The sequence below is a fragment of the Lepus europaeus genome, chromosome 1, assembly GCF_033115175.1.
Source record: "Lepus europaeus isolate LE1 chromosome 1, mLepTim1.pri, whole genome shotgun sequence".
In the NCBI taxonomy this organism is placed as follows: Eukaryota; Metazoa; Chordata; class Mammalia; order Lagomorpha; family Leporidae; genus Lepus; species Lepus europaeus.
Genome location: NC_084827.1, coordinates 168,955,355 through 168,974,383, shown reverse-complemented (window position 1 = coordinate 168,974,383; position 19,029 = coordinate 168,955,355). Strand labels below are relative to the sequence as shown.

Sequence of the window (19,029 nt, the reverse complement as noted above, 5' to 3'; positions counted from 1 at the left end):
CATAGCAGAGAGCTGGATAGGAAGAGGAGCAGCCGGGACTAGAATGGGATTCTGGCACTTCAGACCAGGGTGTTAACCCGCTGCGCCACAGCACCAGCCCCCATCCTTACAATATTTCTTCCTGGCCTTTTATTCTTCATCAGTCTCTTACCCCTCATGTTTAGCACTCCTAACTCCTAACTGTTATTTACTCTCAAACAGGAAACATTCTTTGATGCTCATGAATAAAGTGTGTGTTGTAGGGGGCAAATGTATTTTGTTTTTACTGATTAAAAATAAGAATATAAGCCTCATTCAGATATTCTCAGCAACAACTTAGTTGAATAGATAAATAAAAAATTCAGAATCTTCAGATAAAAGCTACTTAGAATTTAAAAGGAATTGTTACCTGATCAAATGACTGAATTTGAAATATTAGTTCAAAATAATCATTTTTTTAATGTTTAAGGTACCTCTCTATTATATGTACTACATGACAGATAAAACATTTTTGTGTTAAGCTTTAGAAATTACGTTTTCAAACAAGAGTCTCATTAAAACACACAGACCACACACACACACGCACACACACACACGATGATAATTACAAAATAAAACCATTGTATGAATACTGCAGGAAGAGTTGTAGGTAATCCACATCAACCCTGCTATCAGGTTCTTGAGCCCAGCCCACAGCTAAGTGCAAACACAGTCTGTATTAGTGTCTCAGGCACAAATGGCCCCCATTCCAGTAATCTTGAGGTTAAACTGTTGCGTGCAACATATCTACATGCAGATACAGTATTTTAAATTAGGAGGCAAGCACACATATAAAGGTATTACTCTACCAAATCTCAGGAGATGGCTCAGGACAGAGAGCAGTTAATACGAGAAAAGAGCTGTATTACCTGTTGGGAGACAATATAACTGGCTTATAGTTCTTTCGATTAAAAGAAACCAGTACATAAAGGAAGTGTATTTCTCAAAAAAGTCACTAAAACAATCCAGAGGGATTTTTTTCCCCATTATCCAACATGTTCCTAATACAAGGCAGGATTCATAATGACTTGGATGGTTAAAAGGAGAATGCTAACTTCTGAAAAGGAAAGCCCTGGAATTCTGGGTGGGTGTTTGGTACCCAAAATTTCACCGAAGAAGGATGTTGTTTCTTAATATCAGACCAAAGTGCAAAGCAGTATAAATTAGAGACCAAGTCTTCTCGTGACGGTCGCTTTACTTCTGCGGACCAGACTGTGTGTTCCTTTTATACGAACAATTTATATTTATAAATATAAATGGACTTATAATTATAATTACATATGAAGGAACTTCTGATAGATAATTACATACATATATATATATATATATATACATATATATAAATTGACTTCTGCTCTCATCGTAATTGGTGAAACTAAGGTATCCTTCTCAAATTAGAGCCAATATCAGAGGTAAGAAATGTTGGTACTTGACGAGTTAGGCTGATTTACATATACCCAGTGCCTAGACCCAACTCCAGCTCCGTAACTCAGCTGTGAATGAATACCCTTAGGCCTCTGGTAGCCATGTAGCCAGTAATGCAAGAGTGGGAAACCCAGAAGTGGGTGAATGTGCAGACTCTTATCTAGAGCTGCATGCATATGTTCTAGAGGGAGAACAGGTCTCATTCTGGGCACTGGGAGGCACATTTAAGAAATCCCAAATCAAAACAGTGTCATCATAGGAGCCGCTGATGATCTGAAATTCATCAAAGTGCAGCCTACACACATGTCCAGAATGTTCTACCAATGTGTGCAGACACAGGGACCGGAGAGTCAAGAGCAGCTTGCAAGTCTCAAACTTCAATTTTCCCATTATAGGCGCACTGACAATCCTATTGTTATTAAATCAGATGCATCAGACCAATTCTTCATGTCCCTTTAGGAATCTCAAGCAGGCACCACATTCGATATTCCATAGCCTGATGGTATCATCTGATGATCCACTCACAACCAGTCAATCCCTGTACTGGAGACAGGCAACACCTCGCTTGTGCAAATTGAGAGTATGAACAAATTCACTATTAGGCCAGACTTTGATGGTCCTGTCACCATACGCAGACATGATGAACTTATGGTCAAAGTCTACTGCACTGACAGCGGCATAGTAGCCAAACAGGACATGGTATAGATTGATACAGGTGGCAGAAGCCATGTCACGTGCAGCAATGGAGTGGGCCTTAGAACAGGTCATCTTGAGTCCATTGCTGAAGCAAAAGTGCAGTACAGCCTCATTGTGGTGGAACAACGTGTGGAGAACTTCACCAGTGTCACATCCCAGACTCTTGCTATAGATTCTGAAGAACTGGATACAACAGCACGTTCATCATTCTACAGAGGACAGAGCCTGTGTGTCCCGTTAATGATTTCAAACACTCCAGGCTGGTTTTATCCCAGATTTTAATATAATTATCTCATAGCCACTGATAACTTTTTCACCATCATTATATAAACAATAGACACCTTTACTATTTTCAAAATGGCACTGAGTCCTTTGCAAGTTTTGTCATCCACACAGCTGGTTGGATTCTATAGTCTATCTCCTGGATAATCTTTGGGCACAATGGCCTATAACATGAATTGGGAGGGCCACCTGTGGGTCTGTTCTTAAACACGTACTAGTCACACCCTCTTCTTTCTCAAATTCCCTTCCACAGAGGAGCAGTGTATACTCTTTTTTTTTTCACTTTTATTTAATGAATATAAATTTCCAAAGTACAGCTTATGGATTACAATGGCTTCCCCCTCCCATAACTTCCCTCCCACCCACAACCCTCCCCTCTCCCGCTCCCTCTCCCCTTCCATTTGCATCAAGATTCATTTTCAATTCTCTTGATAAACAGAAGATCAATTTAGTATATATTAAGTAAAGATTTCAACAGTTTGCACCCACATAGCAACACAAAGTGAAACATACTGTTGGAGTACTAGTTATAGCATTAAATCGCAATGAACAGCACATTAAGGACAGAGATCCCACATGAGGAGCAAGTGCACAGTGACTCCTGTTGTTGACCCAACAAATTGACACTCTAGTTTATGGTGCCAGTAACCACCCTAGGCTGTCGTCATGAGTTGCCAAGGTTATGGAAGCCTTCCAAGTTTGCCGACTCTGTTCATATTTAGACAAGGTCATAAAAGACAGGGTGAGGATAGTAACCAATGATCCTAAGAGTGGCATATACCAGGTCTGAACAATTATACAGCATTAAGTGGGGAAGAGGACCATCAGTACACACAGGTTGGGAGGAGAGCCATTGGTGGTAGAGTAGAGGTTATGATTACAAAGGAATGAGGCCCAAGTGCTCTAGACAGGGTCTAGAACAAAGGACAGAGTCATTATTAGATGTGCTAAGAAAGGTGCTGTCTAAGCTACAATTAAGTTTTCTGATTGAGTGGCAAATAGAACCTGACAGAAGGGGCTTGATAATAATCTGGTGGGCTTTAGGCCTTGTAAGTTAAGAGGCCCAGACCTACCTATCTCTTCACATGGGGTACATCCTAAGGGAGGTGTGAACCTCCTAGGGGAAGGCACTTTGTTGACTTTCATTACTTGGCTGGCCTGGGAGGAGAGCTGGCCAGGTAAAGGCAGGTGGCATCTCTAACAAGAAATGTACAGTTCTGCCTGCAATGTTGCTGACCCTGCTTGGCCATCCACTCAGCTGCAGTGGTCATTTTGGAAGTTGGGCTGAGTGAAGGGCTTTTCAGCTTAGAGCCAATAAGATCTGTGGCTCTGACCTGGGCATCCTTCGACTCCAGTGATCCAACTCTTGGCAGAGCTGCCAGGGCTCTTCACAAGCTGACTTCTGCTGAAGCCCAGGCTTACCACTTTGAAATCCACTGCAGTGGACTGGCCTGTTGGGTCTCCTTGAGGGCAGATCACTGTACAGATCAGCCATTAATAGGCCTGCCACCCATTGCTTCTGATGCCTAGCTTTCTTTTCCTCCTGGTTTGTGTTAAAGCAGACCAGAGGATGCAAGTCAAGGGAGTGCCCATATCCCATCTCTAATCTTCAGTGGCCTGAACTACTAGTCTATAGTCACAGGCATGTTCTGTAGTAGTTTTTCTAAGGTAGACCATGCCATGAGGAAAATTATATTCTCACTTTAAAACTTTCTTTCCCTTTGGTCTGAAAGGGAGGTTTTTTCTACTTACTGTATACTTCGCTGATGGCGAAGTGAATCTAGCTATGAGATTATTGTTTAAGTTCTTATTTTGGCTATGCTATTACAGAAAAATGTTAGCCATCTCTTTTATAAGGTCTAAAGATTAAATTGTGCATCCTACAGATTCCTTCATAATAGAATTAGTTTCCTACCTTGAAGAGAATAGAGAAATGAAAGAACAAGTTGGGCTTAGAATAGAGAAATGAGGGAGCAAGTCCTAGATCGCTTGCTGACAATAGCAATATCACATGAATACTTAGCAAACAGTTTCAACCATTAGATAACAACTTAAGAAAACATTTACCAGAAGGTCCAATGCCTTCTATAAATTTTAAGAATCATGTATTTGAAAACACCTCTTAAACATCTAACATGGTGTAGTTTGTTTAACCAGTAAACTTAAGCACAACCATACAAAATGTTTTTAGTTTCTTTCTACCAACAAGTTTAAAACATATGATACACAGATTCAGGTCACACAAATTAAAATGTATCTTTGATTGATTTTAGCAGCTTAAATTTATGGACAATCTTATCAATAAGACATTTAAAATAAAACTCTTAATAAAATTTCCCCATGTGGACATACAATATGTACACACATATAACATAGCATAATAGACAAATATAGCAATTTTAATAATAGCTTTTAAAATCTTTAACTCTTTTTGTAGATTGCCAATTGATTTGAATTGCTTTTTGTTTTTAGTAACCTCAGTGAACCATACTTTCTCTCAGTTGGTACTGTTAATACATTGTTGGCTTCATCTGTTTACAGAGCCATCCCAAAGTACTGAATGCAATAAAGTGGCTGGAAATAGTCCATAGGAACCTATAGGAGGACAGCTACACACAGAACCAACAACGCTTTAGTTTTATGAGCAGCAAAGCATATATAACTGTGGATGACAAAAGACTTTAAGTCGCCATGTTTAAAATTATAAACTCATCAACCAACAAGAGGCACTTGCTTACTTCACAGTATTTTTGAAAGCACCTGTAGGATTTTCCAAGTATTTAACCCTTTAGGCCTCTGGGGCTTTCTCATTAAGATAACTATCATGTCTAGTAACACAAGATCATTATACTTTTTAATTCTCAAACATTTGTATTAATAGCATTTTCCATTATAGAAACTTAAAGTTTGGTACCACATCACATCTTGACAGTACTTCTAATATAATCCAAATAGCCTGATTAGTTGGTGTCTCTATAAGATGAGAGACATGGGTCCTTCAATTTTTTCAGTTGGGCCCAAACTGGAAAAACCAAAGTCCAGGATTTACTGGAAAGTTTAGAGACCAGATTGTTTGAAATTTTGATTTTTTGAATGCCTGTCAAGAATGCCAAGAAGGCTCAAAATCCAAAATATCTGGTTGAAATAAGATTCCTTAAAATCATGACATAACATAGACCAAATTTGATCATTGTTACAAGGTGATTATTCCAATCTTTGAAAATAAGCACATATTGAAATAACCCATAGCTCTTAATTAGAATTCAGCTGTTTTTGAACAATTAGAATTTAACAGACATCAAGAGAACATAATAGATTACTTTAACACATTGCTTTAACAGAGCATCAGAGTTTAATTCTATGTCAAAGAGAAATTGAGCTTCCTGTGATCTATGCTGTGAGGTTTCCTTCCTTTACCTTCTTTCATATTGGTGACCATGTTTCTATGTTTCTGTGTGTAACACATCTTTTTTTTTTTTATCTTTTATTTAATGAATATAAATTTCCAGTGTACAGCTTATGGATTACAATGGCTTTCCCCCCCCCATAACTTCCCTCCCACCCACAACCCTCCCCTCTCCCGCTCCCTCTCCCCTTCCATTTGCATCAAGATTCATTTTCAATTCTCTTTATATACAGAAGATCAATTTAGTATAAAGATTTCAACAGTTTGCACCCACATAGAAACACAAAGTGAAACATACTGTTGGAGTACTAGTTATAGCATTAAATCACAATGTACAGCACATTAAGGACAGAGATCCCACATGAGGAGCAAGTGCACAGTGGCTCCTGTTGTTGACCCAACAAATTGACACTCTAGTTTATGGCGCCAGTAACCATCCTAGGCTGTCGTCATGAGTTGCCAAGGCTATGGAAGCCTTCCAAGTTTGCCGACTCTGATCATATTTAGACAAGGTCATAAAAGACAGGGTGAGGATAGTAACCAATGATCCTAAGAGTGGCATTTACCAGGTTTGAACAATTATACAGCATTAAGTGGGGAAGAGGACCATCAGTACACACAGGTTGGGAGTAGAGCCATTGGTGGTAGAGTAGAGGTTATGATTACAAAGGAATGAGGCCCAAGTGCACTAGACAGGGCCTAGAACAAAGGACAGAGTCATTATTAGAGGAGCTAAGAAAGGTGCTGTCTAAGCTACAATTAAGTTTTCTGATTGAGAGGCAAATAGAACCTGATAGAAGGGGCTTGATAATAATCTGGTGGGCTTTAGGCCTTGTAAATTCAGAGGCCCAGACCTATCTATCTCTTCACATGGGGTATATCCTAAGGGAGGTGTGAACCTCCTAGGGGAAGGCACTTTGTTGACTTTCATTACTTGGCTGGCCTGGGAGGAGAGCTGGCCATGTATGTGTGTAACACATCTTTAAGCATCTTTTGCAGGGCAGGATGAGTGGCAACAAATTCTTTCAGTTTCTGTTTGCTATGAAAAGTCTTAATTTCACCTTCATTCACAAATGAGAGCTTTGCAGGATATAGTATTCTGGGCTGGCAGTTTTTCTCTCTTAGTACCTGGGCTATGTCTCGCCATTCCCTTCTAGCTTGTAGGGTTTCTGATGAGAAGTCTGCTGTGAGTCTAATTGGAGATGCTCTGAGAGTAATCCTGCGTTTCTCTCTTGCACATTTTAGGATCTTTTCTTTATGTTTCACTGTGGTGAGTTTGATTACAACATGTCGTGGTGAGGATCTCTTTTGGTCATGTTTATTAGGGGTTCTATAAGCTTCCTGTACTAAGATGCCTCTGTCCTCCAAACCTGGGAAATTTTCTGCTAGTATCTCACTGAAAATGCCTTCTAATCCTTTCTCCCTCTCCATGCCTTCAGGAACTCCTAGAACCCGAATGTTGGGTTTTTTAATAGTATCCTGTAGATTCCCGACAATATTTTTTAGATTTCTAATTTCTTCTTCTTTTCTTTGGTTTGACTGTTTCCTTTCCTGTTCTCTGTCTTCTAAGTCCGATATTCTCTCTTCTGCTTCACCCATTCTGTTTTTAAGGCTCTCTAATGTGTTTGTCATTTGATCTATTGAATTCTTCACTTCATTATGATTTCTCGTCACTATCACAGTTTCTTGTTCCACTAGTTGTTTCATTTCATTTTGATTCCTCCTTAATATTTCATTTTCACGAGAGAGATTTTCTATCTTGTACATTAAGGATTTCTGTAGTTCAAGAATTTGTTTTTGAGAACTTCTTAATGTTCTTATCAATTTTTTGAGATCCGCTCCTTGCATTTCTTCTATCTCATCATCTTCATAATCTTGAATTGGGGTGTCTTTCTCATTTGGGGGCGTCCTAGTGTCTTCCTTGTTCTTGTTAGCTTGGTTTTTGTGTTTGTTGTTTGGCATGTTGGAGATATTTGGTTTCTTCACTGTGGTGTTTTTTCTTGTTACACTATGGCTCTAGATTAAGTGGACTGTCTGCTTTCGCTGGAGCCTTAGAGGCTTGAGATGAGTGTGGCCTGAGAGCTGTGTTTGGTTCCTCAGGGTTGAGGGTGTGTCAAAGATGACACTCCCAGGTTAGGCGTGGTAAATCTCTCTTTCTTTCTTTTTTTGATTCAAAAGGGAAGTAATTCCGCACAGCTGAATGTAATTGGAGGTAGTTAGCAGGCAAATGATATACCCACAGGAGCCAGAGATTGGAAGCTCTTTCCCAAGGACCACACAGGGAATCTCTGCTGCCCTCAGTGTGGGCTCCAATTCTCCTGCAGTCTCCCAGTGGGTTGCCAAGTTAGATGCTAATCTCCTGTTATTTCACCCCTCCCCCCAGAGTCAGGTTTTTCTGCTAGGCTCAGGGTGGGTGCAGACCTGAGGTCGCCCTGCTTATGACGTATGTCCAAAATGGCGCCTGCTCTTTGTCTTGCCTTTGAGGGGTGAGTGGTGGGAGAGAAACTCATGTCCGTATCGGTCACTTTTTTTATTTTTTTCCTCTCTCTCTTCTAGTTAGCCTGGTGAACTTTTCCCCACAGAGTTTCAAGCCTCGTTCCCTCTAGTCCCCTCTTTCCGCTTGCGCACTGGTGTCTCATGCTATTGAGGTTCGGCTCACCTCGCGTTCCAGCGCTGGTGTGTTGAGTCTGCCGCTGGTGTCCCGAACTTGGGCTCCCACGCTCTCCACGCAGGTCCACTGTGAATCACTAGTTCCAGAAGAGTTTCCTCTGCTGTTTCTTCCCCTACTCTTCCTTGACCCTGCGTATATCCACTTTTATTAACCTGTCTCGACCCCCGGACTAATAGTGTGCTCCCTTCCTATTCCGCCATCTTGCCGCTCTTCGGATTTAAATGTTTTCTGCTGTTCATGTTTCCAGCTGTCTGCTAACGCACACCCTGGGAGGTAACAGATGATGGCTCAAATACTTGGGTCTCTGCCACCCACATGGAGACCTGGATTGTGTTCTGGGCCAGGCTGAGATGGACACTTGAGGAGTGAAGCAGCACAAAAAAGATCTCTGTCTTTTAAATAGTAACTAGAGAAGGTGCTTAAATTAAAATTTCAAAAAGCAACAAAAACCCTCTACTGATTCCTGTTTTCATATGGCTCATTGGAGCCATTGTAGGAATAAGACTGGGAGAGAGGACTAATTTTGCTGCTCCTGGGCAATTCTTGAGTTCCCTAAGGACGGGAGATCCTCTGCTCCCTATACATTTCTCAGAGTGAGGCTGATCTCCTGTGTGTAATTATTGACTCCTCAGTGAGTGCCAAGCCAGCACGACGGAAGCTCTTCAGGGAATCCTATCCTCTTATGCCTTAGGAGTGCAGTGTTCCTTTTGGATTCTAGCTCTGGAAAATGGCTAGCAAGTGAGTGCTTTGGGGCAAATCCTTGCATCGTTAAAAATCTCTGGTGTCCTCTGACTTTTTTCTTCTTTCTACTCTGTGACAGAATTCCTGCCTGGGTAGAAGATTCTGAGTGGATATATCACTTCCAGGCTGGCCAGAGGAATCTAAGACTCAGGGTTGGTTGGTACCTAGCTCCCTCTTCTGACACCACACAGGCTCACTTGGGCCCTTCAACTTTTCGTATGACTTCTTATTCTCCCAATTGGAGTACTGGTAAACTCTAGCTCTCAGGGAAACCCTGAACATTTGTAGAAACTCCGCACGTGGTTGTGGCTGATAAGCAGAGAATGAAGAGAAGGAGGTGGAGAAAGCAGAGCAGGAGAAGAGGAAGAGTGATTTCAATAGAAGCAAGGAGAACCAAGGGGTGAACCAGAGATCTAAGGTTCAAAAGCCCTGGATTTCGGGCAGGAGGTTAGCAGTTATTTGCCGGTTAGAATGTTTGCATCCCCTAGGAGAGTTCACGGGTTTGAGTCTTGGCTGTTTTCCCCATTCTGCCTTCCTGCTAATCACACCCTGGGAGGCAACAGGTAATGATTCCAGAACTTGGGCCCCTACAACCTATTTGGGAGGCCTTGATTGAATTCCTGACTCCTGGTTTTGCTGTGGGCATAGAGGGAGTCAATAAGCAGATGGAGCTCTGTCTGTCTCTTTCTCTGCCTCTGAAATTAGGTAAATAAAAATCAAAACCACAAGCCCTGGATTCAAGTGAAATGCTTGCAGCTGCTGCAATCCTAGGTGATGATACCTGCATTTGTACCTTATCATCTTAGATTAGGGGGTCTTGCAGAATCCACGAGGAGTGAGGCAGGTTTGCTCCTAGGCTAGGTGAAATGTCTAGGAAATTGTTCATTAGAGGGCAAATTCTCCTAAGCACTCCCAGTGCTTAACATACCCAATGTGTACAGATTGTGTTTATTTCTATGCTTGATAAAGTCGCTTATAACCAGAAGTCTTGATCGGGGCATAACCTCTGGAGTAACATGATGGGAATGTATTTTTCTTATCATCCAGAAGGAAATACCCTCCTAAATGACCATCAAACCAAGAGGGACTTCAAGTCTATGTCTGTCAAATTGGATCGTATCACAGGCTTCTTCAAATTATACATTATTGAATTCTGAAATCAGATTTGAGAATGCTACATGCCCAGGACTTGATAGTATTTAACGATCAATTCTGTGATTCCATTCCGAAATCTTTCCATATTCCTCTTATCTGGCAAGATCAGGACTCTCCCAGCTTTGTAAGTACAGCCTGCTGGATTCTGTACGTTTCTAAAGGCTTGCTCAGTGTCATGGTTTGAGTGCTGACTAATGCCTATGGCATTACTAAAGGCTTGGTTTCCAGGGTGAGCTCATGAAGAAGCAAGTGGGGCTGGTGGAAGGTGCTTAGGTCATCTAGGCTGTGGTCCTCAGAAGGCAGTTCTTATGCAAGTGTTGTTATGAAAGCCTGAGATGGGCCTCACCCAGTCTCCCTCTGCTTCCGTTCTTGATGTGATCCTTTACCTGCATGTGCTCTGTCATCTGCCCTGTGGCCTTCACTGGAGTGTGCACTGTGCCATTGGGGCTTCCAGCCTCCAAACATGTGAGCTCAGTAAAACCTCTTTCTTTTATAAATGGCCTGCCTCTGGTATTTCATTGTAGTAATTAAAAGCCAACTGATACAGCCAGGCTGTACAGTCACAAATCCAAAGTCATCTGATGACACTCCTTGGCAGAACATACCACTTTCCAAGTACAATCCACAATTCTAGGTGAGCGAACTCCGTTGGTTTTGTTTGTGATGTGCTGATTTCTGGAATAACCTCAATATCCTGACCTAGGAAATACAGTCAAATGCTGCATAATGCTTAGGTCAATGGTGGATTGCTTATATATTGTGGTTCTGTATGATTATAATGGAGCAGAAAAACTATCACTCAGTGAATACATAAGTGAAGAAGAGGGAAGAGAGAAAGTGCAGAAGAAAAAGAGCCCCCAAGAAAATACATTGTGAAGGACTTAGAACCTTTGCATGCTTCTTAAAAAGTTTGAAAACACTGGCCAAATGGCTTTCATTAACCAAAATGAATGCTCACAATCCGTGATGAACAAATGAGAGAAATCAAGTAAACCTCGTGGGCATGCAAGCATATCTGAAAGAGGTGGCACCTCCTCAGGGAGAGCTCTGGGCAGGACCTTCAGGAGGCATCCAGAAAGAAGGCGTTGTTATCATAGCAGATGACTGCTCCCTGCATGTCACTGACCCCTAAGACCTTGTAGTGGGACAAGAAGTGGAGGTGGAAGGCAGTGATATTGATGATACTGACCCTGCGTAGGCTTAGGCCAATGGGTGTGCCTAGTTCTTGAGTTTTTAACAACAAGTGTAAGAAGTAAAGCCAACCAAGCCAAATATAAATTTTTAAAAACAGACAAAAAGTCATAGAATAAGGATACAAAGAAAGAAAAATATTTTTACACAGTTGTACAATGTTTTTGTATTCTAGCTGATTGTTATTATAAAAGACAAAAAGTTCAAAAAATTAAAAAGTTTAGCAAATAAAAATATGACAGTAAGCCGAGGTTAACTTACCATGGAACAAATAAGTTTCAACACAAATCAAAATTTAAACAAAAATACAAATTTAGTGAGTCCAAGCTCCGAGTGCTGATGAATCTGCCGTAGTGTATGATCATACCCTTGGCCTTCAATTTCACTCCCCATTCACCCACTGACTCACCCCGAATAACACCCAGCCCTACAACTTCCATTGCTGATAAATATTGTGTGCAAGTCTATCATTTTTTAAAGATTATTTACACCATAGTTTTACTGTATCTTTTCTATGGTTGGATATACAAATATTTGCCATTGTGTTTACAGTTGTCTACAGCCTTTGGTACAGTAATATGCTGTACAGCTTTATAGCCTAGGAGTAATAGACTGTTCTTAGTATAGTAGTCTGTACTTTCTAAGTTTGTGTAAAGTGTACTATGCGATGCTTATTCAAGACGAAATTCCCCAAGGTTGCATTTCTCCAAAGGTATCTCTATTATTAAATGTTATATGACTGCATTTGCAATGGCCTATCTTGGGGAAAAGACTTTCTCTTTCATTGTAACACTAGGAAAAAGCATATATTAATATAGAATTTTATAATTAAACATAACAATATATAAATTATATGTATGCTTACCCTAGGTAGTCAAAGGTGTTTAAAATCATGATATGTAATTATGTACTTACTCTTTTTAAAGAAGACATATTGAATTTAATCAAATGCCTTTCCGAAATAATAAGGATGATCCTATTCTTTTTCTGTGATTTATTAAAATGACAACTTTAATAAAATTTCTTAATGTTGAGATTCCACATTAATATTAATCTCATGTGGTGATTATGTATTATTGCTTTAAAGTGCTGATAGAATCTTCTGGCTAATACTATATCATATTGATATTTAGAATTGAAATTGCTCTGTAATTTCCTTTTCGATTAGCTCTCTGTCAGGCCTTGGTATTGTATGTAATTCCAATTTTACAAATGAAAAAGGAAGCTTTTCTCCTTACCCTCTATTCTGGAAAAAACTTTAAAAAATTAAAACAATCTCTTTCTTAACATATTGATAGAATTGTTTCTCTCTGTCATTCTTTATCTTTTCTTTCAACTTTCTCAGTGTCTTCTATGATAATTTGTTTAGAAACCTTTTCTCTTTTTATAGTTTCTTTTGGTTAATTCATATTTTCTGGGGAGATTTTGAATTACATACAGATTCTCAAAGTTTTGTGCTGAAGCTTGAATAAAGTGTTCTATAACTTTTAAAATGTCTGAGTTTCTCCATCTTCATCCATATTTTATTTATATGTAGTTCCTACCCATTTACTAGATGAGGTTAGACCCAGGTTGCTCAGCCTTAGCTCTACTGAGATTTCGGGCCACATGATTCTTGTTGTGGGGATTTTCCTGGCATTGTCATGTGTTCTCATTGTCTCTGAATTCTACCCACCAGATGCCAGAAGCAACCTCCCCTCTAGTCTCCTCTCGCCTGACTTGTGACAATCAAAAATTGTCCCTAGACATTGTGAAATGTCTGCCTGGAGGTGGAGATGGGAGGAATCACCCATTTTGAGAATCAGTATATGAGACAATGGGATTATTTGTTTAAATTTCATTTTATTTTTAAGAAACAAATTCTTGGATTTATTTTTAGTTTTATAATTTTGCAGGCTCCTGATTTTTTATTTCTTCTTTTGTCTTTATTAATTTCTTATGAGCTTTCTTTGGGTCATTTTGTTTGTGTTTGTCTAAATACCTGCATTGGGTGCTTTGTTTATTAATTATTGTCCTTATTTATTCCTAGAAGTCTGCAAAAACCAGTGGGACTCTGCATTCCCCAGGCCAGTTCATGAACATAGATCTTTTTGTGCCACACAAGAGGCTGTTGGCTTGTCCGTGGTTGTGTGAGCACTTAGAGGACACCTGTGTGTTGCCAGCTTTTCTCGGGATTCTCAGCTCTTTCCATGACATGGGTTTTGAGAGTTTCCTATTTTATTCGAAGACTGAGTTGCTATTTCTATTCATTGTCTTTGTCCATTTGGTTCATTTCAAAATTGAGAAAGAGGGTGGAGGTTTTTAACCTGTTCCATAATCCAAAATCCAATACTGTATTAATTTGTGTTGAGTCTGACTTGGGCAATTCTATTTTTTGCTGCTGGTAATTTTCAGTAAATGTGTGCAATAAAGGAAGGGTAGGAACAGCAACTTGCAATATCATTTGCTTAGATCAGCCCTTAGGGTCATCATCCAGATCTGTAGTTTTGACCAACTAAATTATGCTATAATTTGGAAATATGCAAACATGAGTTAATGATGTAAAATAACACTTTTCTTTCTGTAGAGATATTTCATGAATGATGAGTGATATATGTCTGGTGTCCCAGTGTTCCTAATGACTGGAGGAGAGAGTATTGCCAGCAGTAAGTGACTGTCCAGGAGTGTTGCTCGGATGAAATAGGCTGCGGAACAGGGAGCCTTCTGCTTGCCTGTGGAACACAGATTTTATGGACAAAGCTGAATTTTTTGTATACTATCTCTAAGTCAAACACACTGTTTATGTCCTTAAACTTTAATCTCATGTTCAAAACTTAAACTAGAAATTATATATACCCTGTCAGTCTTGTAGTTCTTTCCCCTCACATTGACAGGATTTGAATGAAATTTAAACTTTGAAAATAATCTATCACTCAGGGGCAGTAGGGACCGTCTTATTAAAAGCAATTTGTCAATATCAGGTGTCATATTGAGTTTTGATTTGTAGAGGTGGTATAGAGGTAGAGCGAGGAAGCCTACCTATTCTTCAGGATTTTATTCTTTCCATGTGATATATTGTATGGTGGAAAACTGTGATTTAAAAACACTTATCATAAATATAATTATATGAAATCAAATAAGCAAAATAAATTAAGTGTTTCTGAACATTGTAAAATACATCCATACTTGGCACAAAGTAATTTAATCTCATTTTAACAAGAAGCATGCCTTGCTTTTTACAACGTTGAGAATGCTATTAATGTCAGTGAAATGATATCTTTATTATGAGTCATAATTCTTGGTGCCGTTTAACACTGAAAAACTATTAATAACTTTATGTTAATAGCATAGATCTTTTTCTAGCTTCAAGAGAATGTGATCTTGGAATTCTAAGTCACTAACTTTTTTATGACTTGGTAACAGTCCAGTAATTTCACTACATTTTTATCTTGAAAACTTTGTGTGTGGGTGATAAGGGAATTTTAATATTCTATAAAATGTTTCAGAAGTGGGCTTTCTGTATTCTGCTGGAAAAAAGTTATATTGATCAAATTTAAAACAAGTATTTATGAGGTCAGAAACAATGATCAACTCAAACTGTTAATTTAATAATGTAAAATATCACAGGGACCCAACTGATTGTTTTGGGGGTGGAGTTGGTCTGTATTTTATGGGACAAACTTACTAGCAGTAAGTGTTTGCAAAACTTCTGTCCTCATTTGCTGTAGAAAATTCTTTATTTTCTGGGTTCCTTTCTCCCTTATGCTCCTTCTACCACCTAATTACCAATAAGAAGAACTTTATGCTACCTAAAAAGTGTTTAGATCGATCCACATAAAGAAAAAATTCTGAGGGAGAAAGGAAATAAAGGGTCTTTGAGTTGAGGTTAGGGGAAGAGAATGAAGGTTTGGTTTTGCGAGTTTCCTAAGTAGAATAACATAAAAGAAGGAGATTTTGAGACGTTTTAAGGTGAGTCAAGACTTATCCCTGATGTTCTTGGGGCACACCTGCTGAACATTCACTTCTCTTGTAATTACCATAGGTTATTGAATTGCGTTTCTTTAAACGTGACTTCACAGACTGAATCCCGAGCAGTGTGACACCTGTCATCATCCATTTATTCAGGTATCTTTCAATCTCTCTATAAAGGAAATTATTTTATTGATAATTTGGAAATCATTGTTTTCTTTTGAAATAATAACAGGCTAAACAAATTTTTTAAAATAAAACTTTTCAGTGTGCATTCCTCTGCACCAGATTATTGTTTGTTATGCTCTTATGGTAGATGACAATCATTAATATAATAGAGATTCTTACCATGTTCACCCTTGCATAAAATTTGTGAGTCATCTAATATGGTCTCCTGTTTTCTAGTGGTATTTTTCTTCTGATTTATTTTATTTTCAAAAATTTTACTTATTTAATTTATTTGAGAGACAGAGAGACAGAGAGATCTCCCATCTGCTGCTTTATTTCCCACATGCCTGAATCTGCTGGGACTAGGTCAGGCTGAAGCCAGGACCTGAAAACTCAACCCAGGTCTCTCGTGTTGAGCTCAAGACCAAAATTCTTAAGACATCACCTGATTCCTCCCAGCATGCACATTAGCAAAAAGCTGTAATCAGGAACAGAACAAGACTCAAACCTTCGCATGCTGGTATAGGATGCAGGTGTCCCACCAGCATCTTAACCACAAGGTCAAATGCACACCCTCTCTTCTGATCTTAGAGCTGGTACTTCTTGGCAAAAGTATAGATTATATAGAAAAAAAGATATGTTACTCATAATCTGAGATAGTTGTTGCTGAAATCCTAACCTATAATTGTTTGCTTTATTTATTTATTTTACTTATTTGAAAGGCAGAGTTACAGAGAGAGGGAGAGAGAGATCTTCCATCCACTGGTTCACTCTCCACATGGCCACAACAGCCGGGGCTGGGCCGGGTCAAAACCAGGAGCATGGAACTTCAATGCAATCTCCCACATCAGTAATCAAGTAATTGGGCCATCTTCCACTGCCTTCTCAGGTGCATTAGGAGGAAGCTGATTCAGAAGTGGAAACAACCAGGCCTTGAACCAGCACTCATATGGGATGCTGACACTGTAGATAGTGACTTAACCCACTGAGTTACATTGCCAGTCCCATTTGCTCTTTTGTATGGCTAAATATCTAGATTTTCTTTTGTTCGAAACAGAGTCAAACTGTGTTTAAGGTTTTAAATCATATATATTTTTTAAAATATCATTCTTGCAAGCATTTTCTCGTAATATTAAGTAGCCTTCAAAGCCATGGTTTACCAAAGTAACATAGAAATCGCATTTCATTCAGTGAATGGGATAAACGCATCTGATCATCCTGATTAGTGTTGAATGTCCATGTTCTTTTTTTTTAATCAGCTATGAAGAACTGCAGAGAATTTCATAGTACATAAGTCATTTTGTACATTTCTGTTTGTTTTTTAATGGATAGAATTTGCTTTATTTCAGGTAAAATTTGGTTCTAACAAGATCCCAAACAGCAGATAGATATTTTTCATCTATATAACAGTTCATAAATAGATAATTCAGGTATATAGAGGCCCCAGGTTTGTTCCAATTTCCTGATACCTCATCCTTTGATAAGCATCTGTCCTTATGATCTGAGAAGGAGTGCCAGCCATTAAATCCTTGTTCTCATTATCTCTGTGAAGCAGGTGAGGAAGGAGGGGTGAAGGAGACATAGCAGTTGTCTTATAGGACACGTCCTGGTAATTGCTACAAAGCAATCACTTATATTCTGGTTGCCATAACTCAGTCACATTGATCACACAGAACCTGGGAAATATAGTCCTAATTCTGACAGCCTAATTTATTTTTGTTTTTCCTAAGAGAACAGTGGAAATTTGAATCCACTGAGCAGCTTCTATGATACATTTCTAGTAGTAAATTATGGAGTCAAATTCTCCCCTACCTTTGATGACCAACGTGCTTGTCAGAAACTTTGTTCCACTTTATGCTTCTTCTGGTAGTGCAGAAGAACATCTCATCTGTCTCATTCAGCTCTTGTCAACGTTTAGTAGGATCACCAGAATGAAATATTTGAAATTTGATGGGAAAGAAAAATAAATCATACAGTATTTACATTTTTATGATTATCAGTATGACTTTTCATACATTCATTTCTTTTCATACATTCATTGGCTGCTTACATTTCTTTGTGAATTATATTTTACCTCCTTAACTAAGTTTTTAATATATACAGTCAGCCACTTGGAGCATTATCCTGCCTGAAATGAGTGTGTCTAGAAAAGAGTATGAGTTGTTTCTTTGAGTGTTGAAGATTAAAACCAATGTTAGCACAAATAATAAACTTCTCTTATGCTTATAAGAAACCCCTCTTAACAAACACTCAATAGGAAATTGTTGCTTGGCTCCATCAAAGTTTAGGAAACCGAAGTTCAGACTGGCTTTATCTAGATGCTGGCACAAAGATTCGAAAATACCCTTCGCACAATTAACTACATATTCTCTGAATTCTTGGAAAAAGTGAAGCAGTGACAGTCATTCCCTTTCAAAGTTGAGTTGCCACCCAAAAGTGAGGCTGATAAGTTGTTTGTCCTTTGCACAATATAAGCAGAAAGATCACCTTGTAATGGGAGAAGCTCTGCAGGTCTCAGCCAGTGCTGACCATGGGCATGATGTACTTAGAAGGACACACGAAATGGTGGCTCCTCATGCTGTCTTCTTCCTACAAGTATGAGACCTTGTTAACCATGTGTTTTTCTGCACATCTTCAATAAAGTGTTCAAAGTAGAAAGTAGGGAAAAACCCAAGTAAAGCCTTGCTAAGTAGCATGCCGTTCTGCTGTCACTGTTGTTGAAGTAAAACATGTTTATGCTTCAATTCCAGATATCTGGGCACTTCTAGCGTCCACTACCTCAGCAGCAGGTAAGGCGTGGCCAGTTTCACCAACTTCTGAACCATGATGGCAGAGGAAATGGGCTCGCCCAAAGGTGTGGGTCATGTTGGGTGATCCTTGCACAGAAATTCTTGCAGTGTGGCTGAGAATGAAGCATCCAACTCGCTTGCTACAGCTGTGGGCAGCAGTGCTCCCAATTCAAGCAAAAGTTAATTTTTATGGTGAGCATACATTTATTTTTTTATTTTTAAAAAGATTTACTTATTTATTTGAAAGGCAGAGTTACAGGGCAGGGGAGGTGAGGGGGAGGAACAGGAATGGGCACAGAGAGTTGGAAACAGACCCTTTAATTACTTGGTTTACTCCCCAAATGGACACAATGGCTAGGGTTTGGCAGGCTGAAGCCGGGAGCCAGGAACTCCACCCATGTCTCCCACATGGGTAACAGATACCCAGGCACTTGGGCCATCTCCTGCTGCCTTCCCAATCACATTAGCACGGAGGTAGATGGGAAGTGGAGCAACTGCAACGCTGACTGGTATTCATAAGAGATGCTGGCGTTATAGGT

At 39.4% G+C, this 19,029-nt stretch overlaps 1 pseudogene; it reads right to left on the bottom strand.

Annotated features, from left to right (window-relative positions):
- Positions 1–1,599: 1,599 nt before the first annotated feature.
- Positions 1,600–18,526, bottom strand: LOC133763527 (F-box/WD repeat-containing protein 11-like; annotated as a pseudogene).
- Positions 18,527–19,029: the final 503 nt, after the last annotated feature.